Here is a 16,245-nt window from a genome sequence, read left to right as displayed (position 1 = left end):
CCTCTCCTGTCTTAACTGCTTCAGTGAGTTGTAAAATAGTTAATGTTGATATTTTAAAAGTTATCCTCATGGACATCCTAAATTAGCACTCACTTAAATTTATGGGGCACTTCACTATTGGTTCAGGTTCTCTACAAACCCAAGCAAACATCTCAACATCAGTCTCACACACTTCATTCTTTGGTGGCTTTCTTCAGAACCATAACAAGTAGAGATTTACTTTAAAAAAAACCCTGAGCCTATGGAGAATAACTCAGGCCTGGTCTGCACTACAAGTTAGGTCAACCTAAGGCCTGGTCTACACCTAAAATTTAACTTCATCACTCAGGACTGTGAAAAATGTGACCCAACACCCCATTCTCCTCTAGATGCAACTGGGTCGACGGAAGAATTCTACCGCTCTTGACGAAGTGGATTTACTATAATGACGGGAAAATCCCTTCTGTCGCTGCAGTAAGTGGATATGTAGCTGCAGCACTGTGCCATTGTAGCACATGTACTGTAGACATACCCTATGTTGATATGTTTTGATGTACCTGTGCATGGGTCAAGACCTAAATTTGTCTCCTGCTGGCATAAGCACCCCATTACAGCGGTGCATTAAGACCACTTCCCCAAACAACATAGAGGCATGGTAGATCTACTTCTGTTCATGCAGTTTGAAAGTCAACACTGCATTACCTGTGTCAACACTAACAGTCATCCAGTTGCTGTCCCACAATGCCCCTTTCCTCACGCCAGTGGTCACTCCAGTCACAATTTTGAACTCCATCTCCCAGGGCTCACAGACACCGGAAGCCTGCCCCCTCTCCAGCTTTAACTTCTACTCTCAGTGAAACCTCCTGAGGTCCCTTCCAACCCTAATATGCTATGATTCATACAGGAGTCAATAACGCACCCCCATTTAAGCTCTGTATACACAAAGGCACACTATTTCATAAGAGCATCACACAATACTACTGTGGTTAAGTTATGTGCTCTTTTTAAGGCCTCCCTCAGTTGTATAGCTCCACAGCTGGCTCTTCTAGTAGTCCTTGTGTCTGCTGTTCAAATTCAGCCAGCCAGCCAGTCCACTTCACCCCTCCACCCTACTGGTAGCCTTTCCATCTTTGCCTCAGACATTATGCAGTACATAAAATTGTTGTGCAAAATTAAGCACTCGGGACTTTTTCAAGGGGAAAAGGCAGTATGCCGCATTTATTGACAGAAACTAAAGTAATAACTAACTTAAACCTACACATACACACACCATTCATACCTTGTTCAGATAACTATCTTATTCATCTAAAGCAGTGTTTCTTAACCTGGGGTTTTAGAGGGGTCGCAAGTGCAGAGCTGGTATTGGGGGTGGCAAGAAAGGCAATTGCCTGGAGCCACAGGGGCGCCATGAAACTAAGTTACATGCCTCAGCCCCGTGGGGGTGGGACTCAGGCTTCAGGGGTACAGCAGTTTGGAAAGGTTAAGAACCACTGATCTAAAGGTTTAGAAAGGGTTTGACACAAGATGGAGTACATAGGGTCAAAATGGAGTTTTTACACAAGATGGAGTACATAGGTCAAAATGGGGTTTTACATTCACAATATGGAGTATGACTGAGAGAAGTTCAAATGTTACATGATTTCAATAATAACCATATAGAGGTTGACACAAATAAGGGTATGAATTAAAAGCTCTGACTTAAGTTCCAGGGTTACAATTACAATTTTATTCCTACATTATGAACCTGAGGTTTATTCAGGAGCTCCGATTGCTCCTTTCTACACCAGTCTCACGTTGGGGGTGTCACGCAGGCTAGCTTGAGTGGGGGGAGGGGCATTTCATATATTGGGTGACATCAGTATGGCAGAATCATGATAATGCGTGTCAGATACGTCATGTCAGATACAATGTTTACTTGAGCATGTTTCAGGTATCCCTGTAAGGAGCTGAACTTCATAAAGTGTCCAGTAGCTACAGGAAGCTAAGCATTCATACCTGGATCACCCTCCACACACCTTTATGGACAGTCTTGGTACAGTAACTTACTAACAAAGACATTTCTCCAGCGCAAGCGTTTCTTTCTCTTTAGGTGGACGTCAGCAGCAGAGATGTGGACACCATTTCTGGGGCTACTAGTGCAATTTATCATTATAAAAACAACCAATGCGCATTGGGGAATCCAGTGGTTTAATTTCACCACGTGGAACCAAATTGAAATAATACCTGCCTATAATAACATACTGCATGGACCAATTCAGCTAATCACATTACAAGTATGGGTAAATATTACACCCAGTGATCATGACTGTGTATTTGAAGTAAGCACCCACATTGGACCTGTAACAGATTACAACCGTGGGTGTCATCCTATGTTCCTGGATGGTATAATGTGCTAAACTCCAAAATATATACATCCACTCTTACAGGGCATATCTCTATACAAGTAATCAGGGCACAGCCCCACAGTCACAGGGCTATCCTGTGGCCATTCAAAGCCCTCCCAATTCTCCAGGGCAAACATATCTGGGTCCCTCGATTGGCAGGGACCTATCTAAATAACCAAGGAGACATTATAGATCATCGTTCATGTTTAAGGTGGACCCCACAACAATAGATATGCCCTACCTTATCAATATTAGAGAACCCTGTTCATTACAACGTAAGAGTTTGGCAGCTTGTTATTGGGACGAGTTAAATAATGATACTGCAAAGGTGTACTATGATGAAAAAACTTTTGTTTATGTAATTGGGTTAGAAAAAGTTGTTTGGCAAGACAAATATATCTCAGAGCCCCCTGTGCAACAATGTATGTGCAATGTAACTATGTTAAAAACTCCAAGACTAACATATTACTTTCCATCTCATGAAGATAAAACAATCGATGGGTTAGAAGCAAGTAATGTTCTATGTTTTAATTTTTCATTGGGAATTAATTGGACAACTCTGTACAAATTAATGCAAAAGAATGAGCAAATTAGCCACCTGACCACAACTACCCGCACCCAAGTAGAAACCCGCAGTATAGCTATATTGCATCAGGGAGCAGAAATTCTAAGAATTTCTGCACAAGCAAAACAAATAATGACACATCATTGGTATGACATTTTTGGGGGATGGTCCCCCCTTCTGGTCATCATTTTTAAAAATTATGTTACATCCCATTGTTATTCTCTTTGCTTTAATAGTGGTAATGTTAATTGTAATGTGTTTCATGTGTTGCTGGATGAAAAGAATGTATTCAAGGTTAAAACCACAAGCTCATATTCTATCTCAATATATTGCCTTAAAACAATTACATAAATTGTAATGAACGTCTTCTCCCTTCCAGTGGCCACCCTCCTGGCTAACAAATATTGTTTCAGTAAAATGTGACCCATTCACCACATGTGAGGTGAAGGGTCAAAAGGGGGATAATGTAGAAATAAAATTGTAATTGTAACCCTGGAACTTAAGACAGAGCTTTTAATTCATACCCTTATTTGTGTCAACCTCTATATCGTTATTATTGAAATCATGTAACATTTGAACTTCTCTCAGTCATACTCCATATTGTGAATGTAAAACCCCATTTTGACCTATGTACTCCATCTTGTGTAAAAACCCCATTTTGACCCTATGTACTTCATCTTGTGTCAAACCCTTTCTAAACCTTTAGATGAATAAGGTAGTTATCTGAACAAGGTATGAATGGAGGGTGTATGTGTAGGTTTAAGTTAGTTATTACTTTAGTTTCTGTCAATAAATGCGGCATACTGCCTTTTCCCCTTGAAAAAGTCCCGAGTGCTTAATTTTGCACAACAAAATGTACCTGCAACTATGGGGATGTTTGGTTCACTGAGATCCCATCTAGTGAGTAAACCACACCAGCATCCCTTCAAGCTACCAAAAGCAAACTCAATAGTCATTCTACACCTGCTGAACCAGTAGTTGAATCTTTCTTTGGTACTGCTAAGGTGGTCGCTGTACGGTTTCATCAGCCAAGGGAGTAAAAGGTAGGCTGGATTCTCTAGAATCACTATTGGCACTTCAACTTCACTAATGGGAATGCACCAGTCACTTTCAGCTTTTGAAAAATCCTGTGTTCTTAAAAGATGTGAGCATCATGCTCTTTCCCTAACCAGCCTACAAAATATCAGTGAAGCGTCCTCAGTGATCCACCAGCATTTGCATAACCATGGAAAAGTATCCCTTTCTCTTTATGTGCTCAGTGGCAAAGTGGGTTGGTGCCAGAATAGGGATACACATGCGATCTATCATACCACTGCAGTTTGGGAACCTCATTGCTGCAAAGCCATCCACTATTTCCTGAACATTGCCAAGACTCACAGTCCCGTGCAGCACTTAATGACAACATCTCTCATTGTGGATTTTCCAAATCCAAATTGATTGCTCACTGACAGGTAGCAATCGGGTGTTGCAAGTTTCCAGAGCATGATTGCCACTCACTTCTCCAGCTCTCAATCTGGTGTCCCTGCACTGGAAATCTGGGGCAAATTTGGCACACAGACCCAGGAATGTGTTCTTTCGCATGCGAAAGTTCTGCAGCCACTGCTTATCATCCCAAACCTGCATTATGATACCAACCCAACAGTCAGTGCTCATTTCTTAGACACAGAAGTGGGAATTCACCATGTGAACCTCCTCCATTAATCCAGAAGCAACCTGGCATTTTTATTCACTATGTCCATCAGCATCCAGTCATGGTGGTTAAACATCTCTTCTTCCTCGCAATCCCAGTTGTAGTAGTACTGTACTCTAAGCACTTGTCTACACTCACACTACACCAGTGCTTCAGCACAGACATGATCTACACCAATGGGAGGGATCCACCTCCCCAAGAGGCAGTATTTAGGCTGACGGAAGAATTCTTCTGATGACCTAATGCTCTCTACACGGGGACTTTGGATAAATTGCCCTAACTCCTGAGCAGCATAACTTTTTTACTCTCCTGAGTGACTTAGTTATGCCGACTAATTTTCTAAAGTAGACCAGGTCTCAGTTCCACAAACACAAGAAAATTGTGTATCTTATATTAGCAATGGTCATTAAAACTGCACTGAGCTCTGCAGGCTCCATGCTCCTGCCAGAGAGATGGTGAAGACCGAAAAGCAGAGTGCAGGACTGTGAGAATTTTAAAAACAGCATGAAAATTATGGAATGGCACAAGCATTACACAGGAGCCTGCGTAAATCATGATTTCACAAGAGGTGTGAAAAAAAATCATGAAAATGCCCCCAAACGGTAACCTTTTAAATATTACTTTAGCTACCATGATCTTTCAAAAATTACCATACTTACAATTCTGTACCCTGCGGAAGAAGAGGGTGCTGTGCCCATGCATGCATGTGGAAGAATGGAGTGTTGTGTGCAAACGTATTCAATTTCAAGGACAGCATGACTTTAACCAGCAAACTTAATCAATGAGCATGCATAGAATGTCTATTCTTCCACACAGACATAGGCACAGCACTCCATTCTACCACACATCCTTCCATCCTTGAAATTGACTAAGTCTGCTGATGAAATTCAATACTTTGTCATTTACATTATCATGAATCTTCTGCAAAACTGATTTACATAGGAACTCGTTATGGCATGGGAAAAGTGGTACTGTGGGAATCTGACCAGCCATAGTTACCAGAAATCCCTGGACAAATTGCTGGTTTTCTACAAAGCAGTGTGAAAACGTTCTACAAGGCGTTGCACAAGACAGAGGTGCAGGGCACACTGAGATATCTATCTGTGGTGCACCACATTTTCCATCAATGCAAGCAAGCACTTGTGGTGCATAGGCACAGTACCATCATAAGCAGCCAAGTGTGCATGTGCCCAAGCAATATATAAAAATCAGCAGTTGTACACAATGTATGTTATAATGACCAAGCTTTGTAGCGAAATATGGCCTGAGAGGCTTACACATCCTGTCCCTCCCTGCCCAGTGTTTCATACCCTCCTCCACAAGCAAGCACTCCACTCTTTGAAAAATACTGCATCACACAATGGATCAGTTTACCCAGTATTAAATGCCTTAGCTTTCTTATACAGTAGATTAATAATTGCCCATAATTTTGGCTCTGACCCAGCCCACACGAGTAACTTTAAGCATGTGAACAGTGCCACTGAACTGAGGAAAGTGTATAAAGTTACTTGCATGTATGTTTGCAGGATCGAGGCTGTATGTCTGTCACAGCCATGACTGTGATGAAACTACAGGTGTAAAAATGATTTAATTAGAAATCTGTTTAAACGTTCTAAAAATAGAAAGTTTAAAATTAAACATGTGGGGGTGGGCAGCCGTGCTGGGCTCTGCTCCTCACTGCCAAGTGAGAGCTGCCTAGCTGTGGCTCCCCCGCCACACGTGCAGAGCCGTAGCTGGGCAGCTCTCACTCACCAGGAGCTGAGCCAAGCCCAGCTGCAACTACCCCCCATGGCACCGGGCTCCTGGGGTTCCCCACCAGCAAGAGTTGCCCAGCTGCTCTCACTCGCAAAGAGCCAAGCCCAGCTGCCACTCTCCTCCCCCCCCAGTTTAAACGTTTAAACAGCTGATTGCTGTTTAAACGGTTAAGCTTTTACATTCCCAGATGAATCCCAACTTAAGTTTCCCCACCCCCATAAGAAGTCATGGGGCCTGTTTCACAACTACTTTACCGTCTTTATTATTTCCTAAGAATTCTTACGTCAACCTAGCTACTGCCTCTCAGAGAAGGTGGATTTACTTAAGTGACAGAAAAACCCTTTCCATCTCTGTAATAAGTGTCTATGCTACAATGGTGTAGCTGCAGCGCAGCAGCTACAGTACTTGTAGTGAAGACATAGCCCAAGATTAGAAAACCTCTAAACAGTAAGAGGCTTTACCTGTGTGAGATCAGGTCCTGAGTTATTGATTGGAGCTACAGTCTTATCGCCTACAAAGCTTTATGCACTAGAAAACATTAAGCAAAGGATTAATTTCCTGAACAGGAAGTGAAAATCCTCCCTCATGCACTTGTATATTTTTAACTGACTTTGGTAGAGGAAAGCCTTCTCTGGATACCACAGGAATTTCAGATAATTTCCCCCTCAAATTATGTATTTGTTTTAAATAAAGGAACTCAATCACTTCCAGGTCAGCCACAGTAGATCTATAACACCTTTTACTATCATATTGGAAGGGATGAACCTCAAACACCTAATGTATTTACAAGCTAGAATATCATTTACCAGTGAATAAGAGACAGACACAGGTAGAGATTTTCTAGTCTGAATACAGACTAGGAGAATAGGTGGTCTTTTAAAACATGTTAGCCAAAAAGTTTTAATTAACGTACTTTTAAACACCACCTAGCACCTAGCCTAGAGAGAATTTAACACAATTAAAAAGTATTACCTAATTGTGATCAACTCTAGAATGAAGCCTTACATATATTTCTGCTGGAGAGTGGATTGTTTGCTCTCATCTAAAAACAAGCACGTGATCATCGCTAGGTTGCATCAGAGGTTCACAAGCAAGCCCATAGCACTGCTAACTGCAACAGGAGAACCCAAGTTCTTTTGGGAGTCCACCAACCACCCAATTCCATAGACATATTGGTAGTAACAATGGTCTAGTACTTTGCTTATACAAAACAAATTAAAACATGAATGGAACGGAAGGTGAAGCATGGCTAAATGAGCCTGCAGACAGCCCAAAACCATACTTCGCAGAAGTGTAAAATTTTCCATTACTTTAATTTAGCCACTAACTGTAAAACCAATACTGTAATTATTTCACTAGGGACAAATATCTTTTATTGGACCTACTTCTACTGGTGAAAGAGACAAGCTTTTGAGCCACACAGAGTTCTTCTTCAGGCCTGGGAAAGGTACTCCGAGCGTCACAGCTAAAAGAAAGCTGGAACAGACAGTTCAGCACAAGGGACAATTCAAGGTAGACTGGGCTGTTAACAACTCTGCTGGAGACCAGGCGCCTGGGCTTCTTCCCAGCTAGGAGCAGAGACCAGGCTCAGCTCTCAAGGGGCTTTCTTGTCAATTTCACCGCTGGAGTGGTGAAATTGATGAAGAATGATAGCCCCACAGCCCATGTAAAGGACACAGTATCTACATTGACACTGCGTCGCCCTAACTAAGCCGACATAAGCCCTACACCTCTCATTGAGATGGTTTTATTATGTCAGTATAGCAGAGGAGTTACATTGGTGAGAGGAGCTTTTTAGTCTGTACATCTCCACTGTTTTGTCAACAAAAGCTGACTTTTGTCAACAAAGCTCTCTAGTGTAGAAAAGCTGTATGTGAGAGAAACCAGACAATTACCATGTTCTTAAATGAACTCACATAGGAAAATAGTAGACAAAAACACCATATCACCGGTAGGTGATCACTTTTCACAAAGCAATCACTATGTCCGACCTGTCAGTCCTCATCCTGAAATGAAACCTGCACAACTTTCAAAAGATAAGCCTAGGATCTTAAATTCATAACTCTACTAGACACTAAAAATAATAGACTGAAGAGACACTATATTTATGGCTAGATTACAACATTCTTTTTGTCCTATGATTGCAAAACTGAATTGTCCCTTAGACTACGTACTAACTACTTATGCTAAACAATCTATTCCACCTTGCATTTAACTGTGATGCTCAGAGTACTTTTCCCAGACCTGAAGAAGAGCTCTGTGTGGCTCAAAAGCTTGTCTCTCTGACCAACAGAAGTTGATCCAATAAAAGATATTACCTCATCTACCTTATTTCTTTAATAGCCTGAGACGACACAGCCACAACTACACTGCATATTTCACTATGGTGCATTTTAGCAATAACATGTTATAATTTATCAGTTTGGGATTAAACACATTTCTATCTCTCCGCACTCACCATAAGCACCAACTATTCCCTATCCAGCTGCCAAAAACTTCAACAACTATGATGGAATTTACATTATCAGTACAAAAATCATTGCATCACATTGAAAATGTGGAGACAGCATTGTAGAGAGAAACTGAATATTAAAATAAGTAACACAGGGCTACTGTACTGATTAAATGAAGGTGCTACAGAACTTCACCAGGTTGCCACAGAAACCCCAGGATCTTGCGACAGAATTTAGATACAGCTTGGCTCAGATCACATGGAGCCTTCATTATATAACACCTAGAGGCCAAGATGTTCTGTAGCTATGCTGTATTTGGAGGGGAGGTCCTTATGCATTTCCTCAAATCTGGGAAAGTACAAAAGGAATTTATTCCTGTGGGCTGGTAGTGCCAAATCAACGTATCTTCTGCAAGTATTGCAGCACTGTTGCACGTTCTGATGTTAGCTGCAAGTAGAAATGCTTTGGATGACTTTTCATAGCTACCTGTGGCATTTTGGCTGGTTCATTGCTGGATCAAACGTTATCCAATCAGAGCAAGAACTGCATTCATCATGGCTAGCAACTGGACAAGGTCATCAATCAGTAGTTCAGGACTTTCACTGCTGTGACAGCCATGAAAGCCTTTTGAGCAAACAAGTACTCATTGCCTGCTAGAGCAATAAAAGGACCAGAACTGCTGACTGGTAGTGGCAGCAACACTTCTTATATTGGAGACTGTCATTTGAAATTCTAGTAATGTCATATCCACGATCTTCTGGCCCAAAGGCACATGCCCACACCATGACTCGAGCTCATAGTCCAATAGTGACATTACATTACATTCCTAGAAGAGGGACTGTTCTTTGGATGAGATGTTAAACAGACACGGCTGCCTCTCTCTCATAGCTTTCCAAGTAACAGTTAAAGATCTTGTAGCACTTCTCACGTTCATCCACCACTATGTGCCCATTATTCTCATGGTTTGCAACCTTCATGATTCTCCTCAGATTCCTCCCCCAACCTTTATTTTGTGATTTCTTATGTCTCACAGAAATCAGATTCACTTGCACAATGACAGTACTCACAAGCTTTTTTATGACCATGTATATTATGCCAAAAATTGCCAAAATCTTGTTACAGACTGTAGGCAAGTATTTTTAGACTACTGGCTAGGGTCTTTTGTCAGAAACAGACACCACTGTCAACATACAGTTTCATGAAGCAAAAATAAACTAACCTACCTCCCCCTCATCCCCCCCCCCCCCCCCCCCCAAAAAAAAAAAAAAAAAGAAAAACACCAATGTAAAAGAGGGGAAGCTAGTGCACTGGATGTGTTTTCTGGTCTAATTTGGATTTTGCTAGAATAGTCATAGAACATAAAGAATCAGACTAGTTGCCATGAGCATAAGCTTACATCCCATTTTCTGTTTTACATACAAGACTGCCCCAATTTGTTTTTATGACACATGTCAATCCCAGATCAAGGACAAGTTGTTCTGCTTTAGACATTACCAGCAAAACCCAAGAGACAGATGTTGTACTGCCACAGAACTCAAGGGGAAACAAATCTATAGAATACCAGTTTTGCAATATTTCCTGAAGAAATCTGACAAAATATTTACAACTGGGGTAAGTTACAGAGTAACTTCATAAGGCATATTGTGCAACTAGCCTAGTATATTTTTGTGCCTCCACTTTAAAAAAAAGCTCCTGTGTAGCTCTTAAAGGACTGCATTTCAGCAGCTCATATGAAAATATATGGTACTTGTAGAAAAGCACAGCACAGCACAGCAATGCAGTGGATACACTTTAAACTGATCACCCATAATCGTCAAATTACTTTGCACAAAATTACTTAAATTTTAGGAAGCTGCTTATTTGTGTCTGTGTCAGATGCAGTCACATGAATCACGTTCATTGGTTTCATTTAGTGTTAACTGCAAGATAAAATCAATGGGGCTCTAAAACCTAGGACCAAAAGTAAAACAACTTTTGCTGAAATACAGCATACAGAGCTACCACTCATGATTCTAAAAAAAAGTATCAAACTAATTAACTGTCTCTTCTTTGGATTTTCCTCCGAACGCTCTCATTCCTTGAAAAGTGAACTTCAAATGATGCAATAAAAAAATCCATGCACTTCAGCAATTTGTGTTAAGTGGTTTTAAAGGTTACAAGAGAAATGCGGCATACTATTACTTAACCCTACTCTCCCTCCCAGAAGAATGGCTCCAGAGCAATTCCATGGAGGCTGTGGAATCACAAGCAAGGCATGTGCTAGGATGTCAGAGAAGAGTGGGCCTCAGTTCTGACAGCAAAGGACATCATGAGACATGAAAGAAAATCAAGTTTTAAGTAAGTGCATTGACTTTTCCTGTTAACCTGACCAACAAGGTGAATGAAATCTTCTTAGTTAACTCTGCAGTCCACATTTCAAACCAACAAATTGTGACACTAATGTTCCATTATTATTATTAGACACTTAACTGAGAAATTACTTCAGGTCAAGTAAATATTCCCATTTTGCTATTTTTGTTGTACTGTATTCCTTAAATAACTAAACTCAAGTCATTTTAGACCAATTGAAAAAAACAACAAAACAACACAAACACAGGCATTCTTCCAAATAGTATAACAAAGGAAAAGTGTTAAGACAGGAAACTGAGTTTCATAGGGCCTTTCTTAAAACACATCTAAGGTAATTTTTTTCCCTGGGGACTGGGAAGGGTCCAAATTCTCACATCATGAAACCTACACCATCATCCTTCTCCCCACCCTGCCAATGCCTAAGTGTGTGACGAAGAGACCATACAAATAGCAGAACAATCAGTTAAAGAGTAACAAGCAATTTGGTTTCTTTATGTGAAGTTTCCTGTAACATCATTCCTGGAATTTGACATTTTTGAAGATGGGACTCAGAGCCATGTGTAAAATCCACACCCCGAGACAGCTATACCCATCTAGACCATGGTGCAGGCAGCGCTAGGTCAAGGGAAGAAGTCTCCAACCTAGCTAGCCCCTCTCAGGGAGGTGGGCAAACTACACTAGGGGAGAACCAACCAACCCACCCTCCTGTCGCCCAGTCAGTGACTGTCTGCGCTGCAGCTGTGCTGCTGTAGTGTTTTAAATACAGCCATGTCACTGGTACAAACCCAGCCCCGTTTGGTAGCCAGGGAAGTCCCCATCTGATGTCTTCTCAGGTGAAAGACTATGAACTACGGCTGCTGGGCTCCAAGCACTCAGTGGACAAGTGTCCAGCCCACAGACTCAGGGGACCAGAGACTCTAGGGGACAGCCTCAGGCCAGGCCCCAAGGTCCAGGGCTGAATGGGCACGGAGAGGAGGATAATAACCCACCCTCTTGCTCTAGCGCGGCAGGGGCCGGCAAGACTGAGCAGGCCCCAGAAGCCAACGCAGCTGCCCTGGCTGCCAAGTGCGCTAGCCCCGGGGCCCCACAGGCGGGGGGAGCACTGGGGTGTCATGGCGTCTGCGGGACAGCACCAGCAGCGGCCTGGGCGAGCCGCTGCCCCTGGCCTGGGGAGGGGCAGGCCCGCCGATGTGCAGGCCGCGGGGGAGATAAGACGCAAGAGCCGGGCCCCGAGGCGGCGACCGCCTCCCTCCCGGGGCTCCACCCCCGCAGGCTCCCCTCACTCACTGGCTTCTCCACGACTCGCGAGGCGGGCGGCGGCGGCAGCAGCAGCAGCAGGAAGCGGCGAAAGGAAAAGCTCTGGGCCTCCCGCAGCCAGGCAGCGCCTCCCCGTCCCGCCCCTGGCGGGCGCCGCTCGCCGCTCACCCCTCCCCTTCCCCGGGGGCTTCTCGCCCCCGGCTCTGTGGGCCCAGGCGCCCGCCGCAGCGTGGTGGGGGAGAGAAGCTGGGAAGTGCTGCTGCCGGCCAGGAGCAAAGCACCAGCCGTCGGGCTCTTCTCTCCTGGGTACAACTGAGCTCCAGGCCCGCAAGCCACGTCTAAGCCTGTCCCTGAAGCAGATAAAATCCCTCTGTGCAATGAGACCAAACCACATATGAACCTATCCCTCAACCACGATCAAATATCTCCCTGCACAATAACACCTAGCCCATATAAACCCATCACTGAGTCAAAATAAAATCCCACTGCGCGATGAGACCCCCCCCCCACCCACATATAAACCCATCCCCGAATAACGATAAAATTCCCCCCACTGCAAAATGGGACCGAGCTACATATTAACCCAGCCCTGAAGCACACCAAAGCCCCCATGCTACAAGGGGAAGAGGAACTCCTGAACCATGGCGAAGCAGCCCTGCTGCAAAAGCAATTTTCTGGAAATCTTTCTCTCTTTCCAGTCCCTAGAGAGGGCTGCCGGCAGCTCCCTGGGAAGTCTCCTGGCCTGGGTCTCCTCAAGGCACTGCTAGTCCTCCTGGTCCTCCATTTAACACGACTGCAGAGTCCCTCTTGGCTGGACAGGGATGTGGCTGCAAGTACCCAAGACCAACTCTTGTTAAAAACACTTGAGTTCTCATCCTGCCTTTACCACTGACTTGCTGGGGGGGTTGGGTAAACCCCCTTTACTATAATCAGTGCCAAATCATCCATGGTATAACTCTATTAATTAAAGTCAATGGCATTACAAAAGGATTCGCTTTGTGTCTTAGTTACATCATCTGAAAGATGGAAATAATACATAACTAATTACTTCACAAGGGCACTGAAAGGACAACACTTTGGAAGTTGTAGGATGGAGTCTGCTTAAGCCAGTGTTGAATTTGGCTGGGGAAAGATGAAATTGTAAGGTCCCAATCTGCAAGTCATTCTGTTTGTGAAGATTCCTGAGTGGAACAAATTGAAGGATCTGGGGCTTAGACTGTAAACTCTTCAGTGTAGGGCTTTTGTCTTTGTATATGTTTGTACAGGGTTTAGCACAACCTGGCCCTAAATCCTGCTTGGGGCCTTTTATGTTCTACAATATCAGAAACAAATAATGGTAACAGTAAGTGCTAAGTGTTCTTTGTGGCGGTTGCTCTCTTCTTCCACTGAGGAGTCTTGCAGTCGCTTGATCTCCTCTGACTCCCCACCTTGAGCCCCTTTGAAAGGCTGCTAGTTCCATCGGCCCTATTTGTGTCAGTGTTTTGTTTATTTGTGGTCCCATCAGTACCAGTAAAATGAAGACAGTAAATGAATTAGAATGCTACCTTTCATACGGATATACATTTCATATCACAAATACTCTGACTATATCTCTCATATTTCATCATTTAAATATCTGAATGCTATCAGCATAGAATTATACGTTGTTTGGGTTGTTTTACTAAAGGTATTTCAAAAGAGGAATTATAGAAGTATTTTATTCCTCCCCATGTCATGTTAAAGCCAAAAATCACAGAAAACTGCAACCAAACTTTATATTTATATTCCTTGCCTTTAAAAGACAGAATTGCAAATGTCTGTGGAAAAGGATGCCATATGGAAAGGTTGGCAGAAGGGCAACTAGTGAACCAGTTATATGTGCCAGTTTCAATTTGTCACACTTTTCATTTCTGGGAAATGTTTTATCTTTGTTTTGAGCAAGAAAAGTCTCCTAAGGAACAAGTTAACAATACATTCCCCAAAATAAAGCCTTTGTGATAACTCCATGTATTGAGGGGATAAGACAAATGCCCACAAAGTTATATTATATTATTTAAAAGGATAAATAATTTTAGCAATAATCTCTAACACTACAATTCCCCAATCATGAGTTACAAAGAATATCTTGCAGTTTACAGATGCATCAAAATAATCTTTCCTTAATACAATTACAGAAAATGTTGGTTATATAAGCCCCAGTTCTGCAAAGATTTATACACACACTTAACTTTACATTTGAGTACTCACATGCATAAGAGCTTGCCTTTAGAGAATATGGGCCTTAGGTGTGAAATACTGGTTTAAAACAGATATTGCTGAGAGCAGCGTTTCTCAATTGTGGCCACCAGGCGGTTTTCCTGCAGCTTGGACAACCTCCTGGCCTGGGCAGAGATAGGCGAGGGGGCAAAGCAGCGGCCTCTCCTCCCTGCACTGCCCAGGGGCTCCAGGAGTAGTCCTGGGGCAGGCTTCAGCCCTCCTCTCCTCGTTCAGCATGGGGTGGACTTAACACTCATCCTCTCCTCAGCCATGGGCTTTGGTAGTTGGCTCCATGCTTCAACCTCCTCCCCCCGCCTCAGCTTCAGCTGCAGGGTTCCAGGCTTCAGCCCCTCCTTGTTAATGTTTAGGTCTTTTCACTCAAAAGAAGAGGTTTATGGAACTTTTCTGGGTTAGCAGGTATTAGAACTCTCCTTAACAGCAGACGATTTCCTGACACTCTGTAGCAGTTTACAGCAGGGGCCATGTTTTTGTTGTAAGTCTACCACACCTAACACAATGATGCTTCAGCTTCTAAGCACTACCACACTACAAATATATAATAATACTTAATAATAATTCCATGTGAGTTATAAAGAGGGTGGTATACCCCTGCTAAAGAGAGAACTAGAACAAAGGATGTTCTGGAGGTTAATCCTAGGGATAACAAATTTCTGTGAGGAAATGTAGGCTTTACGCTGTATTCTTGTTTATGAATTATCAGTAAAGTCAAATCTCATGAAAGGAGTGAGTTCAGTGTCTTTGTTTTCTGCTGTGGACGGATATAAACTCAACACAGTCACACTTGGGTAACTAAATAAGAGAGCTACCTACTACTTTCATGTCTTAATTTCTTTAATCAACTGTAACTCATGAGTTTTGAGATTGATTTTTTGTAGAGTATCCCAAAGTGAACTGGGTACCTTTCAGAAACAAATATATGTTCTCTGCCCCAAAAAGCTTACAAATGAAGGGCCCAATCGTGTAACTAGATCTGTGTTGGTAGATCTTGTGCCCATGGAGAGCCCCTATTGAAATCAGTGGGGTTTCCTGCAGGCACAAGGCTTCACTCCTGTGCAGATCTAATCATAGGATCAGGGACTAAGTTCAAATATGACACAAGTAGGAGTCCTCCATAGCTGAAAGGGAGATTGATAGAAGAAAGACAAAGATGATAACACTGTTACTTAGGCATAAGTAATAATCACTATTAAGAAAAATTAGATATAAAAATGTATATTAAATGTAGGAGGTATAGTGCTTTGTTAACCTAGTCTCTAACAACTCAGTAACATGTGACAGAATTATATCAATGAGTAAAAAAAATCAGATGGTTCTTAACGTTTTAGAGATGACTTTCTGAAGGTATTCTAAATTGTGCCTATCATTATTGGTAGTAATGGTGATTATCGTGATGCAAGTGAAAATTCTCTGTAATAATTTATGAACACTGTATATTGACCAGGTTATGGGGATGTTTACTGTATGAATATGTTGGTTTAGTTTAATAAGGGGTTGTCAGGAAAAACAAGCAGGAAGGAAAACAATTCTTCAAAATAAGCCACTTCTGGGCAAACATTT

General features: G+C 42.5%; 1 protein-coding gene across 3 annotated transcripts in view; it reads right to left on the bottom strand.

Annotated features, from left to right (window-relative positions):
• The window catches only part of USP45 (ubiquitin specific peptidase 45), a 100,539-nt gene extending 85,854 nt beyond the window's left edge, over positions 1-14,685 (bottom strand). Inside the window, exons 1-3 of one of the 3 annotated variants that reach the window (XM_067530003.1) lie at positions 14,659-14,685; positions 13,033-13,259; positions 12,463-12,782 (exon numbers count right to left, since the gene is read on the bottom strand). The gene's annotated coding sequence lies outside the window, so the exon portion shown is untranslated. Of the gene's footprint in view, positions 1-6,834; positions 6,902-12,462; positions 12,877-13,032; positions 13,260-14,658 lie in introns of those variants that run through there. The other 2 variants (XM_067530005.1, XM_067530004.1) reach the window with 2 other exon arrangements.
• Positions 14,686-16,245: the final 1,560 nt, after the last annotated feature.

This window comes from Emydura macquarii, unplaced genomic scaffold, assembly GCF_026122565.2.
Source record: "Emydura macquarii macquarii isolate MOO-44397 ecotype Brisbane River unplaced genomic scaffold, CSIRO-AGI_Emac_v2 contig_3019, whole genome shotgun sequence".
NCBI lineage: Eukaryota > Metazoa > Chordata > Testudines > Chelidae > Emydura > Emydura macquarii.
Note: the sequence above shows the minus strand (reverse complement) of the source record. Positions and strands in the feature narration are given on the sequence as shown.